The 23665-nt window shown below is 36.9% G+C and overlaps 1 protein-coding gene across 3 annotated transcripts in view; it reads left to right on the plus strand.

Annotated features, from left to right (window-relative positions):
* The window catches only part of FRY (FRY microtubule binding protein), a 234590-nt gene that overhangs the window by 39005 nt on the left and 171920 nt on the right, over positions 1-23665 (plus strand). For 2 of the 3 annotated variants that reach the window (XM_050333591.1, XM_050333590.1), the window contains exon 3: positions 11953-12051. The exons of the other annotated variant lie outside the window; for it this stretch is intronic. The gene's annotated coding sequence lies outside the window, so the exon portion shown is untranslated. The remainder of the gene's footprint in view (positions 1-11952; positions 12052-23665) is intronic. 3 annotated transcript variants of the gene reach the window in all.

A 23665-nucleotide genomic window follows, 5' to 3' on the forward strand; every position in this document is an offset into this window, starting at 1 on the left:
GTAAAAACAATAAAAAATTCAGTGCTCCAATTCCTTTAATAGTAGTTATGTGTACACTTTTTTCCTGAGAACACTATGATTTAGGTGTAACCTGAGTACGTATATGAGATCCATCTGTCTGGGACTCAGGCAAAATATAGGTACTTTACACTGAATCATAAAATTGTTTAGGTTCAAAAAGACCTCTAAGATCATCAAATCCAGCCATTAATCCAGTACTGTCAAGTCCACCACTCAGGCATGTCCCTCAGTGCCACATCTACATGTCTTTTAAATACCTTCTGGGATACTGACTCCATCACTTCCCTGGGCAGCCTGCTCCAATGCCTGACCACCCTTTTGGTGAAGAAATTTTTCTTAATACCCAATCTAAACCTCCCCTGGTGTGGCTTGAGGCCATTTCCTCTCATCCTATCAGTTGTTACCTGGGAAATGAGCCTGATCCCCACCTTACTGCAACCTCCTTTCAGGCAGTTTTAAATTTAGGAAACAGTTTACCCCAACATGAGGATACAGATGAAGCTTATACCAGTAGGATCCTGGGCAGTAGTGCTTTCTGCTGTTCTGAAACCCACTAGAGGCAGCACAAAATGCATTTTCCCCCCTTTGATAAAGAAAGGTCGTATTCTTTAGAGCCTCAAAATATTTTTTTTTTTTTTAATCCCCAAACCACAAGCAATTTAGAGCTCCTGATCTGCATGACACGTGGGATCATGACAGTGTTCATTCAGAAATTAAATGGTGCTGGAGAGAAGGCAGTCTTTGGGTACATAGATTTCACTCAGATCTGAACTGAAGTCAACATGGAGTGGTCTAAATCTTGCCTTTAATTAGCAATAGATGATGCAAAATAAGTTTCATTATGTGGATGTGTAAGTAGTATCTAGATTGAGACCAGGAAACACTTATTAAAGAGCTAACTGTTGTTACTGTTTTCAAAGGCTGGTGATAGTTGTTACCTTCTCTTTGTTTGTATGGATAATGACATAACACTCAGCAGATGCTGGCCCAGGGCTTTGGGATCAAACCCTTGCATCAGGTTGTAACACACAACCTGTTAAGGCTGAAGGCATGGGTATTCAAGGAGGATGGGATGGAAGTGACCATGCATTAACTAATGTGACATTTTAGGAAGATGTGAAGGGTGGGAAAAGATACATATTCACAAGGATCCAAGAGAACTATACAGCTGAATTTTCTCTCCTCCCTTCTTTTCTGTGTGACACTTATTTCAATGTATTTTCTGATACACTGTTCCATGTTTGGGTCTTTGTTGTTGTTGTTGTTTTTTTCTTGCATTGTTGACATGCATGTTGCATTTCTTGCATGAAAGACACGTGAAATCTTAATTTAGATCTGTCCTATTACATTGCAAAGGACAGGCATAGAGATGAGATGAGTTTTGTCTGCCTTTCTTCTTTCTTCTTCATTAACACAATTCATGTAACACAATCAATTCAAAGTCTTGGGCAAGGGACTATTTCTGCCACAGGGCAGCCTGTTCTATCTTTTTTGAATGTCATCCAGCACTGAATCAACGCAACTTTGATATGTTGGAATGTATAAAAGTCAATGTTATTAACAGACCTCATAGGTATTTGCTCATCCATAAAAATCAGAATTTTCGTTACCGTTTAGTTTTCATGGCAAGGAAAGGAAGAAGACTGGTTTTCCTATATCTGTGTGATCACCTTGGGCAGCGGCCTCACTTAACATTAACAACAACATTATTGTACATTAAGTGTACAATAAACTCTTTGTAATTGATGAAAAATTTCATTTAAATGATCCTCTCTAAGAAATACATACAAGTTTCAAAGTTTCAAACATGATGAAGTTTTCTTCCTCTGTATCTGAAACACTTTTTTTTTTTACAGAAGCCGAAGTGCTGTTATTAAAGTGCTGTTATTACTTCACACATATACACTAACAAAATTTAATTTGTGTAAAATACTGAACACTTAAAAGTGGTTTCAAATAGAAAATTGTCTCTGAAATCTTTAACCTTAGTGTTTGTAGTTGCTCACAGTATTCACTTTCTACACAGAACACAATAGGAAAAACAGGAACATCTGCTGTGTTTATTCCAGACTAATGCTACCTTTTACTAAGTAAAATTCCTGCATAGCCCCAGGTCTTTCTCTTACCACTGAACGTAGGGCATAGGCTTAATGTCCCAGATTGCAGTGGAACAATATCAAGCAAGTGTTACTGTTGTGCAGATTCTGGCAAGTTCCACCCTCAGCCTTTGATCTTTGGAAGATGCCCAGCCACTGGGCTGCCACTCGGGTGCCGACAGCTCCGAGGCCATCTGTGAGGAGCCCTGTCAGCTGGCTGGGTTCCTGTGCTCTGCCTCTACACTCTACCCTGCCAGAAAATGCCTGTTCCCAGGGTTTGTGATGCTTTCCTGTTGCAGAAGGATCAGCTTTCGAGTCTTCATGAAAATAAGGCTGCGACAGCTATCATGTAACAGGAACATTAGTGTGAAATGAAGTTATTACAAATGGACATTAGAGAATGACTTTTTTTGCTTTTGAAATGCTGCAATACAAATCAGCTTTCCTACTTAATATGGGAAGTGCACATTATGGATCAAACAGTAACGGACTAATATCTCAGAATCAGATTACAGCTTTTACCATATATTTTGTTTGTTGTTATCAAGCAAGAATATGGTTTCAGTTTAAAGGTTCTTATCCTCTTTCAGCTGAAGGACAATGCAGTTGAAACACTCGGCCAAATATCTTGTCAATATTCATCTATTAAAATCAACATACCAACATAGAAAGCAACTCTGTAAAAGCTCTATTCTTTTCTTGATGTTTTATCTGTTAGTGTTTGAGGGAGGTGAAGAACTGTCTGGGCTGAAAGTCTGTTTCTCTTTTCTGTGACTGCAATTCAACGTTAAGTTATCTATTACAAATTAAAATTGTAAATGTAGCGCATTATATGACTAACGTCTAAAACTCTTATTTAGTTTCTCGAAGGTCAGGTGTAGTAGGAAACTATGCCCTAATTGCACAGTTCTACGAGCCAAATGTTTGCTACAGGGGTAGAAATTAATGTGAACCTAATATGATCTCTTTACTGTCTTTAATAGGATGACATGACTGGTTATTTATTGACTTTTTCCTCTTATACTCATTTCTGAATAATGATGCTTAATTAAGGAGAGGGTTTTTGGATGCTAAAGTTGTACCTAATCCAGACTCTTCTTATAACAGCATTAGACTGGAAAAAATTGGGTTAATTCAAGCAGGGAACATGTCAGATATTCACATCTTATGGATTAAGACAACCAGGTTATTCCAGAAAATTAAACAAATAATTTTTTGAGTAACAGTTGGAGGATTTAAACAGCTGTGTATTTTCCTCACTTTTTGATACCCAGTTTTCCCTTCTTGCATTGCTTAGCTTTTGTATTTGAAATGCAAAGCAAAAGAGATTAGACTTCATGGCACAGATAACTTTGCAGATCTATGACTGTTCTGATATGTATAGGGAGTGACACCTGGGTAATAAGTGCTTACAGTGAACAAAAGAACAAAATCGATTTTCTAAATTGGTAAGTTCTGTTCAACAGTCTCCTGGGCAAGCAGGTACCCAAGAATATTCAACTTGATTGGCAACAACTTGATTTCTTTAAATATGTCTGAAACCTGTAGAGCGCAGACAGATTAATTAAGTAGCCTGAACATTGCCTTTGTAACCCTAGTTTTACAAATATTTTAACTAGGGGTAACCTGGCACAGTCACTAAAAGAAGCAATTCATATGTCCCTGTCCTGGATGCTTACTCTTGTATTTTTGTCCTTTGTGGCCAGCATGACTAAAAATGAATAAACAAAAGGTGACCTAGGTTTGTGCCATAGTTTGCGGTGCAGCCTCACAAAGTGGATACTAATGAAACAAGAATGGAAGCTCCAGGGGCCACAGGCAAGAAGATGAGGCTTGATTTACCTGAACTGTGCTGGCTTAAAATGTTAGTAAAGCTCAAACTTTCCTCTCCTGCCATTGCAGTTCCTCCAACTCATATGGCTAAGGGGCCTTGTCCTCCCTTGGAGGTGTTTACGTACCACTCTATTCTGGTATGCTTAGCACGGTGGGAAGGGCCATGAATCCATGTACACTGATACAAAATTTACTTTACCAAACCAGACAGGAACTCATTGTGGTGTTGGTTTTCTTCTTCCATAATACAGATTTTCTGAGCCAGCCTGCACAAGGTGACACATTGAGAACACTTTGTAGGAAACCTTTTCTGCTGTTGATAAGCAGGAATATTTCCTCAGCTGAAAATGAGAGTGACAGCTCTAATGCAGTCATAATAACACTTGGCTTACTACAAATGAAATGTAACAAGATTTGCTGCTGTATTATTAAACAAAAAGCTAATGATAATTTCCCCTGTGAAAAAATTGGCTTTTTTATGACCTGGACGGGGCTGATTTTGTAACATCAACTCTGTGTTTCTGCAGTACAGACATCTAAACACTAAACAGTTATCAAACATCAGTTACTTTTAGCATTTATTTATCAAATTTTGATCGAAAGAATTTGTAATAGAAACTGAAGACACTACAACAGGGTAGTCTGCTGGAGGCAAGGGGTGTGATGTTCTGATTTAGCCTTTGACTGTAATGGATATACCCAATGGTTATTATACTGACCTTTTAAAATTGTAAGAAAGTACTGAACTACACAGAACCTACCAGAGAAGCCTGAAGTCTTATGAACCTTTGCCTTAAAATGTGGCCAAATTATGGTTCCTGTGCTTTGCTTTTCATACTTTGAGCACTATCACAATTCAGTTCTGAATGTAACACAAGGATTACTTTCTGGTAGTAACTTCTTCTGAAGGATCTCATGTAAACCTTTGATGGGATAAATAGTTAGTCTACTAAAATGATACTTAGGCATCTCATTCTCAACACCTTTCAGACACCACCAGCACCTTCAGTTTCTGTTTTAGCCCTGCATATTCCTTTGCTTTATCTGCTTAAGATTTTCAGTTTTCAGAACAAGTATTTTCCTGTCTTGATTTCTAATTCTGAATGAATTTTCAAGTGTGTGTTCCAGAGCAGATCCTGTAAGAGGCAATTTAGTGTAACAATGAGATGTTTGGGGTTTTCATCTGTCTTCTGGATTTCCACCTGAAGGCCACTCAGGGGTAAACTGTTCTTAGATTTCTGTGTACTGTTGCTGGATCAGGGATTTGTGCACTTGACAGGTTTTCCCCATCTGATAGACTGTGACCACTGTCACACATTTGAGTGTCTCAGCGGCCATTTCTCCTATTGGAAATGTTCCACTTGGCATGAATATTCATTGGGCTGGAGAAGGTAAGATTATGTAGTGCAGCAGTTGTATCAGTCAGCTAGAATATGGGACAGTCACTTTCAAGTCACTCTTCTAATGAATATTTAATTATTTATACGTGTTGGAGTACTTTCAGCAGGAAAAGTTAAGAGCTATCTCCAGAATATCCTGTAGCTTGATACTTAGGTCACTTATTGAAGATACAGAAATTTTATGTAAAGCTTCTGTCAAATTTCAGTTTAAAGCTCCTCAAATGTCAGTTCCTGCATTTGATATTTCTCATTTCTCAGTCTTCACACATGGTTCAGATACGTTTATTTGCTCAGAGTTAAGCATTTTCTGTTGTTTTGAAAAGCTTTTTACTGATGTTTTTTGGTTTAGTTGGGTTATCACGAATGGACTGAATATTTTTGTGTTGGTTCAGTCAAAGCTGAAAAAGCAAATGGAGTTGGAAGAGAAGGGGAAGCAAGGAAAACTTCTTGGACCTGTTTTTTTTTTTGGGGGGGGGGTAAGGGAGGGGTTATTAATGGGGAAAAACAGAGGATGAGACCCACAGGTACTATAGATTTGAATGACATGGAAGGAGTCTTTTGGTCTCTAGTGATGAAGACCAGTGTCTAAAGAAATTTTTGAAATGCAACTGTGCAATTTAGACATACAATTTCCATTTGTTATAACCTAATTCCTACCATCTAACCTCCTTTGGAGTCCAGTAGAATTTCCAAAAGCTTATTTCCACATATAAACAGAGTTCATGATCTTTTGAATACTCAGCAAGATCAGAAATAATTACTTTGCTATCTAATGTTAGGTATTTAGTTTAATGTTTATTTGGTTTAAATCACTTTTGTTTAATTTATCAGCTTTTCTGAATTGAAGGTGTGATTTCTGAGTCCAGTGTGTTTAAGATTGGATCCTTCCATTCATAATTTCAACTTCCAGCCAAATGCAATACAATTCTGAGAGGAACAAGACAAAATCTAGCAGACTTTCCATCCTTCTGCATTTCTAACACAATAAATACCTAAAAAGCTGCACAGAAATATATTGAGATATATAATTTCTCCCATTCCTTCCAAAAGCATATGGATGAACCATTTGCTTTTTGTCAGCAATAATAAAGGTTGTACTGAATTTCTTACAAAAACTGTGTTTGGAGTAGCCAATCATTATACCAATGATACAGTGTACCCTATCTTTAGGAAAGTCATTAAAGTTTTAAAAGAATTGGAGAAATCAAGTTTAATCTTCAGGTGTTAAAATTAGTATTCTCTAGGTATCAATGGTTGACATTGTTTACTTTCACTTTGAATTATCACTCTGTGTATTAACTTTGCCATGTTAGGTGTTACTGGTTTTTAGCAGCAAAATGTATGTAGTTAGGAGATTTGTTAGTTCTAACTCACTAATTTGCTTTGACCCATTTATGATAGAATTCAATAAGAAAATCAGCAGAAAATGCTAGGATTTGTTTTTTCTGAACATTTGAGAAAGGAATATCATATCCTTGGGAGGCTCAAAAGATTTCATTGGGATAACTGAAACAAAACAAGATAAGTACCTTAGCTTTTAGTTAAATGGAGAATTTACAGACCATCTTCGGTATACACATATTTAAATGTCTTATTTTTGTTATTCAGCAGTTACATAGAGATAGAAATGAATTATGTCAGATTTTAGATTTCTTCAGTAGGAAATAACATTGCTCCTTAAGAAAAGAATCCCGAAACTGATAGCTGTGGCCGTAAAAACCTTTGCAATTTGGATTGTTTATCAATCTTTAAAATGTGGTGTTGTGAAAGGACAGGGCTAAACCTCTAAACATACTGTTCAGGTTGTACCTTTCCCCAAACAGGTCCCTAGACTGGCATCTGGGGTTTGTTTTGTTGGTTGTTTGGTTGGTTGTTGTTTTGTCATTGTTTGGTTTGTGTTGTGTGTGTTATTTTTGGTTTTTTGTTGGGATTTGGGGGGGAAGGTTGGTTTGTTTGTTTTTGTCTCACATCATTTTGTTTTTGCAAGGTTTAGCAGCGCCTGTTTAACTTGCCAAGTTAACCAAGTAATAATGAACTGATCTGAGAAATGCTGTAGGTATAATATAAACCATACTAGCCCTAGACAGTGCCTCATGTTAAATTGTATTTCCCCCTTTGAAGAGATTGTGCTGCTGGGCTCAGGTTTGTTGAACTCGCTAATTACCTCAAAACTTTCAAAGAAATTGTTTTTGGCCTGTCTCCTCCCTGTGCTATTTCAGTGATGCAAGGAGGGGCGATGCAGTAACTCTACACCTGTCTCAGTACACACCTATCAACCTGCTCAACTTCCCCAGCGAGTGAGTTGAGCATGAGAACATCTGAGATTGCTCAGCTCTGTAACCACTAGTCCCAATACTTCTGGATCTCTGGGCTGACTTTGCTTTCCTGGGGTGGCTCTAACAATTAGTACTCTATAATGGCAGTTGATGACAACAGCTTGTACTCCAGGACTAGTAGTAAACTGAATTCCTATCAGACTCGTTATAAAACAATAAGACGGAGAAGCCTGCCACCGGACATCCTGCTAGAAAATGATTTTAAAGGAAAGTTTCAAAGAAATATTAGGAATATAGACCCTATTCATCCAAGGCGTCCTAAGAAAAGACCATCTATATTTTCAGGTAGGAAATGCTATTTTAATAGTTTGTTGATGCAATATATTTTAACCTTTTTGTTATTTGATTCCAGTCAGAACCTACTCTGGCTTAAAACCTAAGACAGTTTTCACAGATGGATTTAATCAAGTGCCCTTTTATGCTAAATTATGTCAGCCATTAGAGTTAAAGTGATGGAACCAAAAAGAGAGACTTCATATTTTTGATTTCATGTTGCTTGCTTGAGGAGTTATTTTTAAATACTTTGCATTTAAAGAAAGCCAGTTGTTTCTCTAGAACTTTAAACTGCATTTTTCCTAACTCCCACTTAAAAGCAGTATAAAACTCTCTCTTGCTGCTCTAATACTTTATCTCATTGCTTTTCTGGAGGACAGTGGTTTGGATATATGCAGACTTTTTCAGTCTAGCTGATTTATTTATTTTATTTTTTGTGTGTAGCCAGAAATTAACATCACTAAATAGTCAAATGCATGCTTTGAATTCCTGTTTTGCACTGGAGCCTGTAATGTCAGGAGTTAATAATTTAGTTTAGTTGTTAAGAAGTGGGAACAAGGTGTAAGAGTGGATTTCAATCAAGCTGATGGCAAGTCTGGAATATTTTGTTGTGTTTTTGTTGTGTTTGGTTTTTTTTATTATTTGAAATATGCCTAAAAATAGGCAACAGATTAGCATGAGGACAAAGGATTTGTTGGAAAACAATCAGGTCATCTTTACTAGGAAGACTTAAAAGGTTCTGGGGGGGAAGAATCAATACCAGCTCATCCCTACTGAAAAAGAAGATGTGTTGCTGCAAGTGATCAGAGGAAATTAAATCCTTTATAGAAACAAAAATATTCTTTTCCAGACAAAATTTAGGATTTTCACACGTTAGGATTTTCCAGGGGGAAATAGCGCAATCATTGAAAAGCTGTGAAGTATATTAAAAAAGTGGTTTTGATTATTTAAATATTATTTTTATATTCCGTAATGACAGCTAAACTTACATGGGTACCTTTTCAAGAGCTGAAACACTGGTGAAGGAATATTAATACAGTGTTAAAAGATAACACAGGACAGCATTGTTTGTGAGGAATTTGAAACCTCTATTGTACCTTTGTTAAGGTTGTTGAAATATTTCAACACCTTAGGAAGTAGAGCTTTTTCCTCCTTCCTATTCTACTTCCCAAATTAAAAAATGCAAAAAGCCTTATCAGATCTCATGTCATGTGACTCAGATATGCCCAAGGCTTCTGGGCTTTCCAGTGTCTAAACAGGTTCCTCCTAAGGTGACGTGGTCTGTTGGTGACTGTCAAAGCACATTATTTTGGACATGATAAACCCTCTGTATCTTATCTGCCTCTGTATCTTATCTCAGTTGCTACATTTACCTTTGAACTATTTTTCTACTCCTTAATTACTTCTGTGTTTGTTTGTTTGTTTTGTTTGTTTGTTTGTTCTCTCCTGTTACTTTTTGCTTTTTTTCCTGTACATCAACATTTTTTTTAGAAAAAACATATTGAATATTAGCCTCGTGTTGGGTCTCCAACACCCATACTCTGTTGTGCCCACTCAGATGTAGCCTTTATTCTGTGGTTTTTACTTTTTTTTTTAATGCAGTTCGTTCTCCTCTCTTTCCACCCACCCAAATTATCACATTAGCAGTAATACCCTACTGTTTGTGCTGTGTCAGATATGAGCACTTTCCTGTAGTTTGTGTGTCTGGAACACGACCATTATGCTTACGAAATCCAAGGCAGATGTATTACTGTACACTCAAGAGCACTTAACTCAAAGGTAATGCAAATTGCTTCCTATAAGCAATTGATGGAGCATGATGGAAAGATGGGTATAGTCTTTCATTTGGTAGGTCAGCATGGGAGAAGCTTTACTTGACTTGTTTTTGAAAACAGGTTAACAAAGTAAGCTTGAAGTCCTCTAAACCATTGTCTTTGATGCTGTAAATGTAGGTTAGAGTGAAAACAGAGCTGTATCATATAATCAAGGTGTGAGTTGGAAGGGTCCTCTAAAATCCATATACTCCAACCATCCTAGTGTAGGCAAGGACATGTTCCACTATGTTAGGTTGCTCTAAAGGCCTACCCAACCTGACCTTGAGCATTTGAAATTAGACAGATAGATAATATAAGTATACAGAGACTTTCTCTGCAGTCTTCTGGATCAGTGCTGAAGCCCTCTGAAGAATGTGGTAATTCTTACTTCCTTGTTTCAACCTAGTTATCACTTAATAGAAATGTTTAAAATCTTTCTCATTTTGTCTCCTCTACATTCTTCTAATCCCCTTATCTCTACTCTTTTATATCACCATTAACCTGTCTCGTGTTTAGGACATGGCTGCAATTTAGTCTGAAGTAATGCACCTCTTGTTTTCTTTCCTTTTATTCTATCCTTAAGAGCTTAACTACTAAAATAGTGAATAGTGACATGTCAAGGCATCTAGGTGCAAGGACATATGTCAGTTCATACATTGGGACTCTTGTTTCAGACTTGGTGCAGCCTTGGGGAGGCATCTTGCATGCAATAGGCTTGTTTTATAACTTTTTCTTAACTATGATAGTTGGAAGCTCACTCTTTAAAAATGAAAGCTGAAACCTGAGAAATGTGACACATCTGTCTGTTCTGCTGTCATGAAATTAGTCATTCACACATGCTTGGGCAGGACTAACCAAACAATGGTATCCCTGGGGCATTGTGTTCGCTCCCACATGGCAAGGGGAGGACAGGAGCTATGACTGTGTGGAGAAACCATGCCATTGCCAAAGGAATACACTGCGCAGATATACCTTTTTCTTCTTCACCAAAGCACTTAATTTCTTTCTGTTCTTTAAATTTGAAATGTTTAGATCTGTTGCATGCTTCAGGGCTTGGTTAGTATCAACTGCTGATATCAAAATCTTAGTTTTACTATTTCATGGTTATCTTTAAAAAGAAAAAAAATAACCCAGGCACAAGGGAGAAATCAACATTATAGGGCCATTTATTGTCAGTGGAGTGATTCATCATCTTAATTAGTGGAGTTTGTACATATCTGCTGACATGCCTTCAGCTCAGCATACTATCATTGCCATGACTGAACTTTACCCTGGCAGGACCATGCAGAAATGAACAGTGTCTTTTCTTAACCTGAGTAATCTCCATGATAAAACCCTTACTTTTTAGTGAGAAAAGAAAAAATTGTATAAATACAGAGTGGGCAATAAAGTCACCTTAGGAGACCATGTCTTGAGAGAGCTACCTAGCTACATTAAATGTCTATGCTGACATGTTCAAAAGCACAACGGTCTGAAGAAAATTAATCTGTATTAATTTTAATCTAGGGAAGTGTAGGGATTGTTTTTACTCCTATTTTGTTTTTGGAAGGTTGTTTGAGTTTCCTCTTTATACACAACAAAGATTTTGGCTGGGAATGTTAATGTTTCTGTAGAAAATAGAATAAACAATACAGAAATTGAAAAGGTCAAAATGCTAAAAAAATATAATACTTAAGTTATACTTGGAAACCATTGATATTGTGAGTTGGGTATGTTTGTTTAAGTAAGTACCACTGAAAATCTAATTCTAGTACTGTTATTAGTATCTTGTAGGCTTTTTTTACTTCTCCTGCATCATTTTCATATGCGGGTAGTCTGTGTTGTTGTTGAATAATGCTTGTGCACTGATGTGTCAGTTTTTAAGAACAGAAGGTGTGAAAAACACTTAGGTTTTTCTGCCTCTCCCAGGACCAGGCACACCTCCATATCACGATGGTATGTCTGTGCCTCAGGTGTTGTTTTCCCAGCCAAAGTAAGCTCCATGTATTCTGTGGGACAACATTTTATCTCTACTTTTGTAAAAGCAGTGTGGTGTTGCTGTGAATTAGTGTAACGAAGGTCAGTGGTTAACAATACTTTACACAGCTACTCGGAGTAAGAATGTGGGTTACTAGTCTGATTTTACAACAGAATAGCTAGTATTCTGTAACGAATTCACTGCCTTTTTTTTTTTTTCCAGTGAAAATATTATCGCAGTTAGAAGTCTTGAGATATTCTCTCAAAGCATTTCTGGAGTTCAGACCAGCATACAGTCTAGCAAAGTCACTTTCTAAAATAAGTAAGTTGATTTGACACTATATTTGCATGTAAATTATAATGATGAAAATAATAAAAGAAAGAAAGGGGGTTGTATGTAAGAAAAATATTCAAAAGTTGTTCAACAGTGATATGAATAAATTATTTAATCTTTCGTGAGTCATGGAGATAAAACAGCCAGTATGTAGAACTTATTTTTTTCTTTTGACTGGCAATGTTAATTGAGAAAGACTTGCCAAAATCTAATTTTAATAAGGATGCTTAAAATCATGGATACAGTATGTGTCTTGATTTATAATGATCTGTGTTCAGTATTTTAATTTGGTGAAGATTTGAATATCCTACCTCCTCTCTGAATAAATTGTACTGCATGGTAATAATGCATACTTGCAATCTGCATATGATAATTGCTGTTCACTTATGGTACCCCTAGTGGCACCCTGGACAGTTTGGAGATATTTGGGAGATTGGCCTGTGAGGGTGCTGCATTTTACAAGTATGATCCAGCAGAAGGGAAGGCAAGACTGGCTTGTCCAAAAGTTCTTCTCTTCCCTTTCTGACTTGAAAAAATTGACTTGGTTTCTCTTTAATACTGCTACCAAGACCTTCTGCTGACTGAAAATGCAGGGGGGAGGGAGGTGTAGCATTTTTTAATTTGCTGTTCATATTGCAAGCTGATGTTGATTCTGTATGCTACCAATTTTTATTGGACCTTCTGTTAAGATTTGTCATTAGTACATTGCTGATTGAGTGTGTGTTCACCCACTGATCTGGGTGAGTGACCACTGCTTTATTAGTAGAAATTATAAAATTGATAATATCTTGCTTTGATATGGCCTTCTGTATTTTTATGCTCTCTTACATATTTCTACATATATTATTTAATATACTCTTCAGAATTTTAGTCCTTGAATGTTTCTATTAAATAGTGTTGTTTTCTTCAGGAAGGATGGGGTGATGATTCACAGAAAAGCTCTAGATTCTGCGTTTTGAAGTCTGATGTCATAGATGCATGTTGTCAGACTTGTGTTCTTCCTGGGTTCGCTGGTATTTTATGGACTGGGGAGAATGATTTCCAAATGTTCTTTTAAGCAAGTGAGGAAGATGCTTCCTTATCTTTAAGTTGTATTTGGGACATAAAGCGAGGTCTCTTTGTCCATTGGAGAGTGACTTGAACATGAAAATGAGGGAGAAGATAGGGAGGAAAGTGAAGATAGGGAAGGCTCCTTCTGCTATTGTGGCTTGGATATTTGTTTTCTGATTTGTTCTTCATTTGTTTTTAAAACTATTTAGTTGTCTCCTAGATTTAGATTGCCACTATCAGTTGTTATAGGTGTTAAGACTCCTCTTTAAACTGATAGTGGCGTTAACTACATTCCATGTGCAGTAAGTCTGTGAGGGTTTGTTGACATTATTTCTGAGTAAATCTTTCTTTGGCCTTCAAGGTACAATAGGATATTTTATTCTCTTTATCTGATTTAAGATGCAACTTGAATAGCGGAATCACCATAAAAATATGCCCACCTTTGGCCCATAAAGAAGTATTTTTGTGCTAATGGATTGGATAGATTGCCAATAATTTTTTTCAGAGAGTTGTGAAATACGTATAATTTTATTACATGAAAGACAGACATTACTTTTACAGTCTTACAGTAGTGCATCTGCTGTAATCAAAAGCTTTTCAGCAAAGTGTTTTAAAAGACTTAGACTTAAAGGTTATCTAAGTTGCTTTGATTTAACCTTCCTGCTGATGTATATTTTGTTCCTCTTCTGAAGAGCAATCTTCACATAAGGTAATGTAGGTAATGACGTTGAAATGTGTTCTCTTGGCAGTCAGATGGGTCTATGCACTGCGTACAAATAACTCAAAATATATTTCTTTTATAGTGCTTGTTTAGTTTCAGATACTTTAGTAGGCTTGCTGGGTGCATTGTGTAGGTAACCAACTTTCAGCTATTTATACTTAGCCTTACATATTTAATTGGAATTATCTGGAAGATCTTTTTCTTTTTTTACTGCTTCTCATGATAAAAGATGCCCTTTTGAATGAAATCCTTTCGGGTAAAGAAAAAATGTAGTCAACCATAGCTCTCATATTAATTTTCTTTATTGTTACTAATTAAGAGTGGTTAATTTGGAATGTGTTTTTTATGTATTTGGGGGATTGGATCTCAAATTGGGAACCTGATTCGAGTAGCTCAAAACATTCTTTATTGGGGTTTCTGGGAAATTGAAATTGCACAGTACCTCACAATATAAGATCAATTTAAATTCTTCTTTGCACAGGATATCCTAATGTATAGCTGCTACACAAAGTTAAAACACTGTATTACATTTAGATAAAATTTTGAAGACCTGACATATATCTGTTTGTCCCTTTTAATCCTATACTTAAGTTGCACTTAAAATTTATTTAAAGAGGAAATCCTTCCCATCTATTACAGGAAGACATCACTGTTTTCAGGGAAAAAATGTATGTAGTTAAGCAATGCATATTGTGTGATACAATATAGTGGCTCCTTTTACAATGACCTGCTTGGGTACTGTTTTTTTTTCTTTATTTGTTTATTTTAGAACTGTCTGAGGGTATTGTTGTGACTTTCCGTGGGGTTTTGCTCCGTGTCTTTGGAGTTACTGTTTCATGTTGGCTGTAATGGCAACATGCTTTAGTTGCAGAGCACGTCACAGAGATTAAGCATCTCTGTGTTAAATTTGTTGTGAATTATCTGCTTTTCTGAGTAAACCTTCTCTGGGGTAATTTGTGCTGCAAGCAAAAAAGGGTTGGCAAAATAATTTTTAAGCATGATGTTTAGTCTGTGTAATGCTAAGGAGAGGGACAGTCAACAAGTGTCATCTTTCTAGCTGTAACCTCATTTATCCTGTAGTTCCTAATTTGTTTAGGATCTTTGAGCTAATCAGTCTCTTGCTGGCCTGTCTGTTCTCTCCTGTGCCTTGTATGCAAGTCAGAGAAATCCCTGTCTAGCAAAACTGCTCCATTTCTTCCTCCTTTAGCCTGGATAACACCCCTAACAATTCTCAGGCACAGTTCAGAAGCTGACAAGAGCTGAGGAATCGAGAGAGAGCTGGATGTTGCCACCAGCATTTAGATAATGTTTTATGGTGCACTTGTAGCCTGTTTCATGACATTTGGCCTTGTGGCCAAAGAACAACCCCAGTTACTAATGTAGGCTTGGCATTCATGGTCTCGTGTAGTTGAATCACCAGTCTGTCCAGCAGGACAAAACTTTAATTACCATAAAGGTCATTAAAACTCAGTACCAGTTTGTTCAATGTTCAATTAAAGTACTTCTGATAAGACCTGTTCAGATTTATCGTGGTCAGTTACTGACTCCTCTATGGAGAATCATTCAGTCGTTAAATTTCTACTAGTTATTGAGTCTCCATTCCAAAGTAAAAAGTCTAATCTGCAGCAGAGCTACTATCACACAAAGATGCAAGGGTGAAAGAAGGATGACAAGAAAATTAGGCTCACAAGATGGAATTGCAGGATCTGAAATGTCATTTTCTACCCAGTGAATTGAGGATAAACAAAATGTATTTATACAAGTCCAATTCTGGAACTAGAAAATCAGCAGTTCTCTCTTTAGAGGGAATATATGTAATAGATAATAATATATGTAATTAGATAATATAAATAATGTAATTTAAGTTTACATTTGTTATACTAAATACTGTGAGACTCTTGAGTAGTGTTAGAGTGTGTCCTCTATCTGCTTTCAGGATTAAGAATGCTTCTGCACAACCTATTGTTATATTTTTATTTCTCCAACTAGAAAGCCCATTCCGAAAGAGGGCTCTGTGACTATGTAAACTTCACTCAGCAGAAAGTGGATTAATGGTGATGGAGATGGAAAAGACCCAGGTAGTTAATGCTGCCTTTGCCTCCATCTTTACCTTCAGGAGGCCTTCAGGAATCCTGTTTCCCAGGGACCAATTGGGAAGGCCTGAACTGAGGCCTTACTGTTGGTACAGGGATAACAGGTTAAGGAACATCTGACAAACTGGATATGCTTGGGTCCATAGGACCTGGCAGGATGCAACCACAAGCTGAGGAAGCTGGCTGGCATCAAGGTCTGACCTGCTAGTCTTTGAAAGTTCATGGCAACTAGGGGAGATGTGACTCCTTTCTTCAGGAAGTGCAAGAAAGAGGATCCAGGAACTACTGTCTGGTAATCCTCACCATAATCCTTGTGAATATGATGGGGAAAATAATCCTGTAATTCGTTTCCAAACATAAGAAAAGTAGATGATTGGGAGCAGCCAGCATGTTTCTATGAAGGGGAATACATGCTTTACCAACTCAATAGCCTTCAAAAACAAGATAACTGGCACGGTCGATGATGGGAGATCAAAGGATGCCATTTATTTAAACTTTAGAAAGGCTTTTGACAATACCTCCTGTAGCATCATCATAAACAAAATGATGAAATACAAACCAGATTTATGAACAGTGTGGTGGGTTGAAATCTGAGCTGCCAAGCTGACTGTGTTGTGATTAGCAGCATGAAGGCTTGCTGGGGGTCAGCCACTAACAGTGAAGCCCAGGGATTGATACTGGGGCTGGTACTGTTTAACAGGAATCTCATGAACCTCAGTATGATTTTATGATTTAACACAGTTTTTTTCAATATTTTAACACAGTTTAATATGTGTTATGATATTAACACAGTTAATGATTTTATATTTTTGTTCAGTATTTCCTCTACTACTACAAGTACTTCTACAAGTACTTTGGTTTATAATCCACTTGGTGTTACTCAAAATCTTAGCAATCCTCTTACTCTACTTTCCAAGATTATTATAATTGTTTAGGCATTTCCTTATTACTATTTAAATTGATAACCTTCCCTATGAAATATTACCAGAAAAGAGAATCTACCTTTTTTTTTTGCTTTTTGTGATAAATGGTAAAACTCTCAAGCAATCCTATAAACCTACTTCATTGTGTGTTGCCTATAAGCAATGTCCATTGTTGCAGGAGTTGCAGACACCTTTCTTTTCTAATCTCCTTTGCTTTCTTCCACTCTGATACTTGTAGGAGAAATAGCAGAAGGAACTTCCATGAGCATTAGCATTTCCCCTTTCTCACCCAAGAGGTCTAGAAGGAACAGGTGCAGTAACTTTAACAGATTTATCATCCTTTTTATAAGGTGTTTTCACATTTTCACTTTGATCCTGATTTTAGCTATACGTGGCTAAATTTATTATTGAGAACAGTTTTTCGAGAAACTGGATAACTGGAGTGTCATCTTTCGAAACTCAGACATTTGCTGAATACACTAGTCACATCAAGTTCCCTTCAGAGAAAGAAATGTGGGTATTGTGTTTATTCCAGGTGATTTACCGTAGATGTCAGTATTGAAATGGGATGAACCGGCTCTTTTTTTTTTTTTCACATTGATTATAAGACATCTGATCTGAGAAGCTGAAATGGAAACACCTGCATTAAGCTGAATAAGTCCCACATCTTTAGCCTACCTTTAGTTTCTCCCTTCTAGAGAAGCAAGGGACCAATGAATTCTTCATTGCTTCCTTTTTTTTAAATAGATTTATATGATCAAGTATTTTTTCTGTGCAAACAATGTTGCTTACTGCCACACTGGTGATTCAAAAACCAAACTTTATCAGTCATAAGTTACTGTTGTCTTTTATTAATAACTTTTAGGGTAAATGGTCCATATTATTGAACACTTATTTTACTTTATTTTTAATGAGGTGTTATTGATTTTCTATGAAATTTGTGAAAATAATTTCATTATTTTTCTTTTGATGTAATTTTCTATCTGCCTTTGTGTCATGTATGAAGTAGGCAAGTTAAGGTTCTGTATCTGTTTAATATTGTAATCTGCTGATGAAACCTCATAGAAACAAATATGAGTGGCATTAGTTGCTTTGTAGTAACAGCATGCAGTCTGTTGTCCACATAGATGGATATCTTAGAGTAATTATTTTGTTCTGATTGCATATTATTGAGAATTAGTAGTGCTGCATATATAAGTATATGTGAAATGTTACCTTTGTGTCTCATAGCTGAATCTATAAGTACCTGTTTTTAAATTTGCAGATTAACCTGTATCTAGTATTACCTGTAATAACCTTGGAAGAAGGTTTTTCTGGTTTTTTTCTTGCTACTCTGAATTAGTGTACATGGACCAGAAATAGACATTCTCTGACCTCACCTGCATGCTGGCTTTTTAAATCTTCAAGTTCATTTTCTGGCCATATTTCTTGCAATTAAACCTAAAATGTATCTGTTCCTGCCACAGCCAAAGTTCAATAAGGGCTCAGCCAGAAAAGTGGCTTTGAAGAATTTTCTGACTATAAAATGCAGTGCCTGTTATAGATGTTTGTAGGTGCACTTGGGAAAGGTATTTAACCATGCGATGGTTACCGACGAAAAGCATGTCTTTGATTTTTTGTAAACATTTTTTTTTTTTCAATTTAGAAACATTATTTTCCTTTGCTTCTTTTCCCCACCTGAACACCCGCCATCCTCTGTGTTGACCATAGTGATCATGAGCTTCTGTGGGGATACTCATAACCTCATTCACTACTGAAGCTATTGAAGGTAATGCTGTAGCCCCAGGACACACACACAAATGTCTGCTCCTAACTAGTGCCACCGCAAGGCGACCTGTCAGAAATTATGGGGAAATGAGAGAGGACAAAAGAACTTCACAGCTTTTCCAACAGTAGCACAATCTTAGATTAGCTTAAGTCAAACAAGAAAACACACTCCACGTCAAATCTGTTGCATTGTCAGGTGGGGTAGGAGTATCCTTACATTCTTGGAGAAGTTTCCATTTTATAAAGTATTCTGCCTGTGCTGGTGCTATGTTCTTAGTTCACTGAATTAGTCAGTAGCTAGCGATGACCTCCCTTGATCTGTGGAAGAGTTCAGGCAAGGTTCGTGCGTTAGAGCCCTGTGTGAGTCGGGAGGATACGGTGTCACTGAGCACCTGTACCCGACTGAGCACGAGCTCAAGTTCCGCACCCAACACTGCCTGCAGCTCCACTGAAAGCTTTCAAAGCAGGTGAATCCTGCTTGTTATTTTTTATGATTAACCATCCCTTTTGAATTAGGTTGCTATAAAAGTTAACTGGATTTTCTCCAGATCTAAGCATCATATTCAAATAAAAATATTTCATCTCAGTGGATTGGTTTTTGTTATATGCCCTATATTTTAGATCTCACAGCTGAGGATCCAATCCAAAGATCAAAAAGAAAGAACCTATTTTACTCTTCTGATCTGATGGAAAAAAAAAAAAAAAACAACAAGAGGGGGGGAGAAGGAGGTCTGCTAATTTTAATCAGTTTTTTACAAAAATGAGTTTAGATGTTCAAAGCCTTTAATGCTGCAGTGGACAAACAAGTACATGGGAGTTTGATACTTAACCAGATTAGGCACTTAATGATCTACAAAGCAACGATTAGATGTTTCAGAAGCTAAATGCCTTTGAAAATCTAGACTGTGGTGACTCAAAATCATTAATCATTTTAAGTGTAGTTAAAGCAACTATAAATATTGCTTTTACTAGGAAATCACTCAATTTTAAATGTGACATCTTTTTGTGCTTTCTTCCTTGTGTACTAAACCTAAAATATTTTTCTTTTAGTTCATAAAAAGCAGATTGTAAATTGTACATTTTTTCACTAAACTGCAGTTTCCATTCTAGTGTAGTGTGAGAGAAACCTTAAGTAACATAGAACAAGGCAATTTAATTAATTTAATTCTTTCTAACTTAAACAATCAACTGTATTGGACCTTGTAGCTCTTGGAGAACTAAGACATTTTTTGTTTACCAGAAAGAGGTGAACTCTGGAGGGTATAAAAGACCCAGTTACAAAGACTGCACATATATTTAACTTGGCCTGTGTGAGGTCACTTGTGCTTCTGTAGAAAAGCAGCAAGTTAAAGGATACTGGAGCTCTATCTATTGCCTGTGCCCAGATCAGAGAACTGATGTTGCAAAACCTTCCCCACAGCAAGGGAGAACCCTCAAACAAGTGCTCATCAGTTAAAAAGTATTATGCTGAGGGAAGAAAAAGCAGCAAAGAAAGACTCTTTATGAAATTGAGATCTCAGCTGCCATGGGTTACTTCAAAAGGTGAAATAATAGATACTTATAGGTAATGTTTTAATTTAAAAAAAAGTTTCCTTCCCAATGGTTAAAAAAATGTTAAAGATTTTGCAAGTCAGATCAAGTATTCTTACGTAAGATCAGTGAGATTTTTTTAAAACCAAATTGTTTTCTCCTATCTAGCCAGCATCTAAACACACTGTTCTGCAAGTTAAGGGTATTACGTAGTAAGCTCCATATGCTGGGTCTCACCAGGGAGGGTTATATAGAAAGTGAATATGCTTACCTGGGAGGGTTATATAGAAAGTGAATTCAAAATGACATAAAACAAGACATATTCCCTTCAACAACTGATTAGGATTGAGATTGTTTACTGACATCAGTTCTTCAAAGAATGGAGAAAATAATTTTGAGTAGTAACAGGAGAGTGCTAAAGGCAGAAGCTGTAACTGGAGGGTCATCTGCATGTAAAGAGGAATGTGAGGGAAAAGCAACCATGAGGAACAGAAATTTCATTGTAAAATCATATGGCCTGATTTTTGCTGACATTGCCTCACAGCAGTCATTTATGTAAAGTTCCTGTAAAGTAGCCAGTGGCCTGATTCATGAAGATTTTTGTTGACAGCGATTTATGTTTACTTTGGATATTTAGAAGTATTTTCAAAGGGATGAAGGGCATAGTGATTGACAGCCTAGCTATTAAAGGTATCAAGTGAGCTAAGAAGTGTATGTTTGTGTGCATGTCCTGTTTATAAATTGCAGTGAGGGAAAGAAAAATATGTATTTTTTGGTCTACCACCTGGCATGACTTCTTGGGTAATCCTGATTTTTGAAACATTACTTCTTTCCACTTTGAAACAAAAAAGCAGTTTTAAAACTGTAGATAATATTCAGCTGAGTCTTTAGGTTCTTGGTCTAACTGGAGGTAGCACTGGTCTGAGCTACCTGAGTCTGAACTTTGTTAGCACTTTTGAGTAAAATGAGAAAAAAGCTCTTATGCTGTAATGAGCCAGGCTCCAGCTATGCCAAGAACTTCACTCACAGGAAAGGCCTGAGTCCTACTCTGAAGGATGTACAGTCTTGTTTGTGGCAGTACATGTCAGGGAAGGTGGAAAATCTGTGCAGTGATACATGCAATATGATCTTTCATAATTTGAAAAACTGGTAGATAACTGTAGATAACTAGTTACCTCGGGTCAACTAATTCTGATGGTGCTCAGTTTCCTGTTTCACCCAGGTAATTCTTATGCAGGTGTTGCAAGAGGTAGCAGTTTTTTGACTCATTCAGAGTGAGCGCTGTATGCATAAGACCCATCTGAGGGAACTGTGGAGGTGTTAGGAGGACATGTGTGCCTGGCTGGTCTGATGGCCTCTCTGATGGCTGGCAGAGCATGATACCTGATAGGAAGGTGTAAGGCAGCAAATGTAGTACAGCCTGATTCCATGTCTGTCTCATCTTGATCTATAGTAGATTGAAGTTGGTTGAAACCCCTCCAACACCTTTGTTCTCACTTTATGAAAGAAATGAAAAATAACTTACTTTCTAAGGTTGGTGTTTCTGGTGGAGCAAAGGGACATAAGCAGAAGGATACCTTTCTACAGCGTAATGAAAACGTTGAGGTGTGAGTATCCAAATAGGTCAACCAGAAAGGAAGAAGTGTTTAAATAATTAAAGACAAAACTAGAGAATGGAAAGGAAAGTTAAAAAAAGAACAAGTAAGGAAATAGCTTGTCACAAGAGCATCTTACCTAAAGTCAGGGAAAGCTATAAGAACTGCTGTGGCAGAATTAAGAGAAAGAATATATATCTGTAAATGTATTTGAGATTCAGGAAAACATTTGAGTTGAAAGTCACACTGCAGCGAATGCCTACATTGAGATAAGATCTATCTGAGGGATGTACTAGTATTAGAGAGCAAATTTGAGCTATTACACTGAAGATTCCACCTCCTAATTGGGTAATCAATGAAAATGTCATATACTTGCAACATGTTACAAGGTGTATCTTATGGAAAATGAGTATTTTGAACATGTCATCCTAAAACCGAGACAAAATCAGGAAAACTAAGGTGTATGATGTGGTTTGTGTTTGGGCCAGGGATGCCTCAGGTTTGGCATCAGCTCACCACTCTGTGTGACCTGGTACCAATCTCTTAGGAGTAAATTAACAAGAGGTGGGGAGGGTTCACAAGTTACTACATCTTGTCTCTGAAAAAGCACCCAGAATTAGAGTCACAATCAAGAGCTGTTTGGAAATTTCCTGCACTGAGGAAGTTCTGACACATCATGCTGGGATGTTTGGAGAGTATGCTGTGTAACCTTGTTTCTAAAATATGGATAAGGGTTTGTTACAAAACTGAGAAAGAAATAAGTTTATAGGATACCAGTAATGGAAAACAGCTTGTTTAGGGATGGTCCTTGGAAATTATGGCGAAGAGCAGAAAGAAAATACTGTCAAGTTATTCTTCACGCCAGCTGATGCCTGTGGGCTGTGCTTGTGGGACGCAGGCTGCATTTTGACTTGCACAGCAGTATTTCTTGCATCAGTGTTGCCTGAGTCCATGCCCCAGTGGTAGTGGTGCAGATTTCATATTGGCTTATAGGATGGTGTATTTTTAGCATATGTGTGGTAGGTCTGGGCGAACAAAATTTGTTCCTGGCTGGCTGATGCTTCCAGACACTGTTCAGTTAGGGAGAAACTCAGAGGTGAATGTCAGAGCCCTAAGAGGACATGTCAGTTTGACAGCTCCTCAACAGAAGGATAATAGTATTTTGAATTTTGAAGGCATAATTCCAACATTAACCAATTAATCCTCTGAAAAATGCTTAGTTATTATTTATTATTTATAGATAAGGCACAAACCCCTTACGACCTACTTAATTACTGTAATGAATTCACTGAACAGGTGGATGATGAAAGTTGGGTGATATATGAATCTATCATGTATTTATGAAAATAAGTTAATTTTACTCTATTTGATTCCATTTCATAGGCTTCTATTTAAATATTTTATATGACTGTACCCAAATTGCCTGATATCCTTGCTCTGGAAATACAGATATGCTCTTCATTTCCATGCTGCTATCTTCCATTTTGACACAGTTTACAATGTAAACATGCATTCCCTGTGCCTTATTTACTGTTCTCCTGCTTCTACCTGTTTTGCTTCTCATCACTAGGTGGCAATAGCTGAACAGTCACTTTATAAACAGGAGGGAAAACAAAATGGTGCAGCAAAACTAGTGAGACATAAACTAAGAAGGATTTCTGTTACTTTATTTAGAGCTTAGCCCATGAAATCAGGTTTGCCTAATGAAATCTTATTTTCTGCAGTGTTTTCTGTCACTCTGTACTTTTAATTTGGACCCTAGCACAGTGTTTATTTTACCTTGTAAATCATGGGACATTATAGTACATAGAATTCAATTGATTTAGATAACAATTTTGATCTTCATTTTAACAGAGGATATTAGTAAAACGTGTACAAGGTGCTTTGCTAATACTTAGCTTGAATTGTTTTGTGTTAGGCAAA

Source organism: Myiozetetes cayanensis, unplaced genomic scaffold, assembly GCF_022539395.1.
Source record: "Myiozetetes cayanensis isolate MyiCay16 unplaced genomic scaffold, myiCay2020 scf5-8, whole genome shotgun sequence".
Taxonomy (NCBI): domain Eukaryota; kingdom Metazoa; phylum Chordata; class Aves; order Passeriformes; family Tyrannidae; genus Myiozetetes; species Myiozetetes cayanensis.